Consider the following 6,441-nt stretch of genomic DNA (forward strand, 5'->3'; position numbering starts at 1 on the left):
GGTACATGGAAGTGACTGCCTTCAGGTTCTCACAGATATGGATATGACAGTAGGGAAATGTTTATGTCGTGTAGGTTTTTACTGGTTTCATAGCCTACAGGTTGTTCAATATGTAAAAAGAGTTGGAAAGCCACTAGCGTCCACCTTGTATCAAATAAACTTGTTAGTAACTCTGATGCTAATGTTAGACTACTCTAGTGTATCCTGGGTAAAATTCTGAGATTTTATCTAGCTGAGTCTCTCTGCTGTATGTATGTAAGTAGAAATAACAGCATCCCAATTCTTGAAAATGTCAGGCAAATGAAATTTTGCTTTTCTGAGTAAGGTTTTTCCCAAGACCCTGGGAAAATTTGTCAGCTTCCTGTGAATTCCCCCAGGTCATCTCTACAGAGCAGTCACTATATAATATCATTGTTTAAGTTGCCTACGTGGATGGAAAGCTCTTTTTCTTTCTGCTTTCTATGAGGGAGTCTGTATGCAAACTTGGAGGTCAAGTCTTCACCTGGTATAAATCCCTGTGCTCCAATGATATCACCTTTAATATGTACATGTCTGGAAAAATACAGTGATGTACACAGAGCAAATACTGCATCTTGACGCTTTATCCCTGCTACCACCAATGATGTTGCTATATCATTCTGTTCCCTGGTGGCTCTTGTAGTACCTGCAGCCATCTCTGTCTGTGGAAATAAGGCTAAATGGAGTAACTGCAGCTAATAAAGTGCCCTTCACGCCTAAACCAGCTCTCAAGCACAGTAATTCACAGTTTCCAAATAAAGTCTCTTAAACCAACATGCAACAAAAATGATCAATAAGCAAACTCACATAGATGCAGTTGACTTAATAGAACCCAACTGACTTATTACCTAGTAGAAAATAAATAATGCTGTGTCAAAACAATAACTTAATATAACAGTATTTAGTTATTTTAAAATGTATTTAAGGAGTACAACAACAAACACACACAGAACAGCATGCTGGTCAAAGTGCAATGAGACAAAATTAGAAAGGCACTAAAATGAAGCTGTGTCAAGCATTATTTGACTAAAATTGCAACAGCCAGCAAGGATACAAACAAGCGTATCTGGAGGCATTTATCTCAGGCACACTGCTATAGTGATAATTATGCAGCAGTGTAATTTTTTTTATCCTTAATAGCAACAATGATTTTAGCAATGCACATGTCTCCCTTTTGACTCTGTGCTGTGGATCTAGAGACTTTGAGGCAGTAGCAAGAAGTATGCTCAGAACTTTTCCCCTCAGCTGGGTACCTGCAGGCCTGTGCTTGTGCCAGGAACCAAATAGTGCCTTCAGACACTGCAGGCACTCACTCAGGCAAACCTCCTCCAGCTGTCCCATTCATCCTTTGCTACAGGAGCCATTCCAAGGATGAAACGTTGGGCAGCTTATAGATAAGACTCAAGAATATGACCATCATTATCCACGCTAGTAAGATTGAAAGATAAATCCCTTGAATATTTTAGCACCCTGCCCAGTTGCACAAGCAAGGAAGTAGAGAAGTACCCCCTCCTCAACTCTTGCCTTTTGAAAGGGTCTTCCCTCTCAAAACACTTGAAATATGTCAAGCTCTTCCATCCTTCCTAGTAATTCACATGTGTATTTCTGACAGCTGTACAGCTGAACTCGGTGGATGTGCATAACAAAGGCCATGTTCCTCAATAATCTTCCAGAGTATCAGTGGCCAACTCAGCACACTGCACTCTAACATGGGCTGATCCTTATGGCATGAAGCTCTGAATCATGACTCACCTGTACAGATCCACAAGTGATGAATTCTCTGAACTCAACTGAGCAACAAAGCAGATAAGACTAAAGTCACACTGTTATTTTAGTACAGTTAATAAGATTCAAAATGACATGCAATTTATTCGTACTTATGTAAATGTCCACCACAGGAAAAACAAAACCCCAAACCTACCTGACTTTGTCATTCCAAAGTCAGCCTGCTGTGTTTGAGTCTGATCATTAACTTTTTTACTGTACAAAAAGCTAACAGTATTTTGAAGGTACTCAGATAGGAGTGGGAACTCCAGCCCTAACAGAAAGGTAGCTTTTCTGTTTATTTTGCACAGAGAAACATGAATGGTGACTAAAGATAGGCAGCCTAGTTTCTACCTAAAGGTCATATTCTGGTTTTCTTGCTTTGAGGCTGCTCAAGAGCAGCTTTCCCAGAGAAACTTCCATTTCTGGTAGTCAAAGTTTACTTCAGTTAAGACTACAGATAAGGATTTTAAAGGTGGCAGTGCTCTACATGCTATCACAGTTACACGGCAAATCACTGTGTGATTGTAGTAATGGTTCTCATCTATTCACAACTATTACAACACATCAATATTTCTCAGATTTCACAGCCGTAAGAAGCCCTATTGGTTTACAGAAGCAGTCTTAATAGATCTCCCACAATGGCTTTAAAACATTGGATCGAACTGGCTGTAGATAATGTCATGGCCACGATGTCCCATTAATGGGCCCCTTTTATTTCATAAATGAGTGCTATTCAGAAAGGATGAAGGTATGAAAATAATTCATTGGGTGGTAATAAATAACGCTGTTCAGTTTTGTCTTTGTGTTGATCCCCTTTAATAAAAGACATAAATAAACATGTATGAAATGTATAGATAAATATATAGAGATAACTATGTTAATCTGTAGTTTGAACAGAACTGGATTAATCAAAGAAAAACGAAAGGCACTGCAATATGTCAGCATCATGGAATAAAGTATTTGCAATGTGTGTAGTTCTGAAACCAAGCGGTCAGAAAGCCATATACAGCAGGGAATAAGTCTCATTATTCTAACCTCACAGCCTAGGCAAGTAAGACTCAGATTCACTTAATAAAGAACCATATTCAAACAGTATCAGAATTCAGCTGTTCTGACTCCCAGTTTTTTCCTTACTTAGAAAGGCTTGGGAGTAAGATAAAAAGAAAGAAAATAAATCTTTAGAGAAACAGAGGTTATAATGAGAAGAAGACTGACTCTCCTCTTTGCCAATAATCTTAATCAGTTCTTAGCAATAAGGAAAGTAGCTGGTGTAAAATCACTCTCTGTGAAAATAACTCTGAGTTATACTTGCATAGTGGAGAAGAGAGTCTGCTTGGGCACAACTGAATAGTGCCTTCTTTTCTTTCTCATGGAATTAATCCAAGTGTATTTAAAATGAACAGTAATTCACCAGGCTAAAAATCATAAAATGTATTATGGTTGTAGCAAATTCGCCTACCTGCAAGGAAAGCCTCAATTCTCACTTTTATTGCTCTTAAATTATCATGGCTTTAATTTCAGTTGAGCTAATCCTTAGCTCATTTTAGCGTGACAGGGAAAAAAAACTTCAAATCTTCTACATTATGCAGCTTTAAATTGACTGGGTTTTTTTTTGGTTTGGTTTGGTTTTGGTTGGTTTTTTGTGTTTTTTATTATTTGATTCCACTGTCAAATCAACCTTGGCTACACAGATAACTAAGTGCCAAGCTGCCTTCTGGCTGAGGAGAAACAGTCAACTTTACCTGGTAATTTGAACCTTAAGGAACTTTTGATAATTAAATGAGAGGGGAGGACAAAATAGAGGAAACTCTGTTATGAAACCAAGCAAATGTGGCACTCCTGGACATGGAGAACATGGTGCTCCAGAAGAAACAACTTCTCAAACTGGAAAAATTCTTTCCTTCTTTTGAAAGCTGACTAGAGAAGCAGCAACTCAGAGATTCTGGGACTTATCCTGCAGCAAAAGCACTGTTGGTCCATTTAGTAGAAGACTCAGTCATGGCAGGGAGGTAAAGCACCAAGACTGCTGATATTTTCAAATCTCTTAGCAGCAGTTACCACACAGCAGCTTTTCTGCAAAACAAACAAAAGAAGAATCCAGTTATTTCAGCAGTATACATTTTTTTATTTAGTTAAGCATTCTAAGACAACCACACGGCGGTTTCTTTGTGCATAAGGAAAAGAAAGCAGTGCTGAAGGTCCTTGCTTACAAAGGATTCTTGCAGACATCTTATTTGTGGGATGTTTTATAAAACACTAAAAAGACAAGGCCTCTTTGTTAGGTGGAGAACAGGTCCTGGAGGTCTCTCTTGAAATGCATCTGCTCTGCTCTTTTGTTGCTCATGCTGTACAGATCCCAGCGTGGAAAGGGAAAGTGTAAACCTCTCCATTTATTTGTGTTACTGCTGCAAGCATTTATGATGCCAGGTCTAAATCAGTTGGCACTTGAGTGTATTATTTGGGAGTAAATGTGGTAACCACACTATTTCCCTGATAAAAATAGCTGAAGGGATTCTTTAAAAACAAAGCAGGACTATGACTTTAGATCCACTCATTAAGCAAACTCAAATAAACTCCAAATGTAAATAAACACGCAGAGGAAATAACACTGCAAAAGCCAAAACGAGGTTTTCCTGCATGTTATGTCATGGGTGAGTTACTGTGCTACAAAGCTATAAAATGTTTATTTGAAAACAATTTTGACTGCTGTTGAACAGTCAATTTACCTCAGAGTTGATCTTGGTTGCAATAGAAATGCGTGTAATACAGCACTTCCTGGATTAGAGAGTTTTCAGTATTTGGTTGCTGTGCAGACAGTAACTTGAAATGGTAAATACAGAAGAACCTGTTAGTCTTGCAACAGGTCAAGAAAATCTGTTTTGAAATGTACTGTGCTGGAAGCACACAAGTGATTGGACCAAAGCTCCAGGTAACCTCTTCCAGCACCAGTGAAGTGGGGATGAATGCTGAGGACCACAAAGAAGATTCATTCCCAATGGATTCCCACTGCAGAAGGTGATGCTGAGACATTACGTATCAGGCAGTTACGTGGTTTCACATGGCAAGTAGGAGATAATAATGGCACCTTAGTCCTCGCTGACCTCCAGTGTACCATGGAAAGACAATTTCACATACCCAAGATAGCCCATTTAAAGTCCATTAACTTGTGTGGGACTATACCACACTTAATTTTTAAATTAAGTGTTTAAATCCTATGGTTAGTCAAAACAGAACAAAAAATTCATCCTCTCACAATAATCTGTCTTTTTCAGATATTTCTGGACAAAACCTACTGCAAATAAAATCCATCGCATCCCTTGCCCTACCAAGCAGAGTGGATGATGGCAGCACTAAAAACTTGCACACAGTGAAAAATGCACTACTTTTATGTTGGTATCCTGGTTGCTACTCATGATGCATGACTAAGAGGAAGTGGTTTTACAGTGTGTGTGTGTTCTCAGCCTTGTCCACGTCTTGACCCTCCACTGAGTTTTGCCCAGAGGTGTCCCCAGACTCTGAGCCGTTCCCATGGTCCTTCAACAGAGTCAGTAACATCTGTGGTAGTTTGTAACAGGGGCTGTGGGAATTGCTATACTGGTTTATGGAGATACCACACCTCCCGAGGTAGCTGGATTTCAAAGTGGCTGAGCCAGTATGCTTTGGTCAAAGAGCAGAGACAGAACGTGAGAGCGGACTTGAATCTCCCTGGCCACCATGGAGGAGGCAGCCAAGCCAGACTGAGAACCACTAATGAAGTGTTTGTTAATGAAAAGGCAAAGACAGAAAGACAGAACAAAAATGGTCAGAGAGATAATCTGTCAACATTGTTGTGGATGCTACAGGCTGAAAGGACAGAGAAGTGCCCTGTCAAAATTAGGTCCTCAAAAGTGTGGAGCAGCTTCTTTTAGGGGACACCTCACTTTCCTTTCAGTACAGTTACTGGAACTGCCTTGAGGGTCTGGCCCATGCCTTTGCTAAAAAGTAATTACTTTTCATATTCCTACCCTTTAAAAACCATACTCTAACCACAGCATGAAAATCTGAAAGCTTTCAACGCTGAAAAGTTATTGGGTGAAATGCTGCCCCATGAGAGTCAGGGGGAGCGTAACCATTCCCTCTAAAATGGCCAGGGTTTGCAGCACATATGGCTTCATATATACAAGGGTTTTTGTACGTTGCTGTGAGCTGGTACGAGTGATAGAGCCAGCTTACATTTTGAATGCTTTCCAAACAACAGTAAGGATGGTGGTGAATACATTTTGGAATGTGCAGTTAGAACTGTGTATGGTTTTTGGCCTCCCACTGATCACTTCCACAGTGCAATGGTATCTATGTATGAAAGAAACCCCACTTAGGACCCCAAACAAACCTTCTGTTTTGCAGCTCTTTCAGAGATTATGGATCTGAAGGTGCCTGGGACTCACAGTCACCTTTAACCTTCTTCTGGGGAAAAACAAAAAAAAAGAAAGCTGCCATTATTGGAGCATTAATTGAAGATCAGTCACATCTCAACTCTAGTTAAGGTAATGGTAAAACACTGCAACATCAGCATGTTTAGTGAAGCTATTTTGGAAAGTGCAAGTGGTATGAACAAAAGGTTTCCAGGGGAGGAGCCACAAAGGATGAATGAATTGCAAGGTTTCTATCAGGGGCAGA

The sequence above is a fragment of the Numida meleagris genome, chromosome 2 (genome assembly GCF_002078875.1).
Source record: "Numida meleagris isolate 19003 breed g44 Domestic line chromosome 2, NumMel1.0, whole genome shotgun sequence".
In the NCBI taxonomy this organism is placed as follows: domain Eukaryota; kingdom Metazoa; phylum Chordata; class Aves; order Galliformes; family Numididae; genus Numida; species Numida meleagris.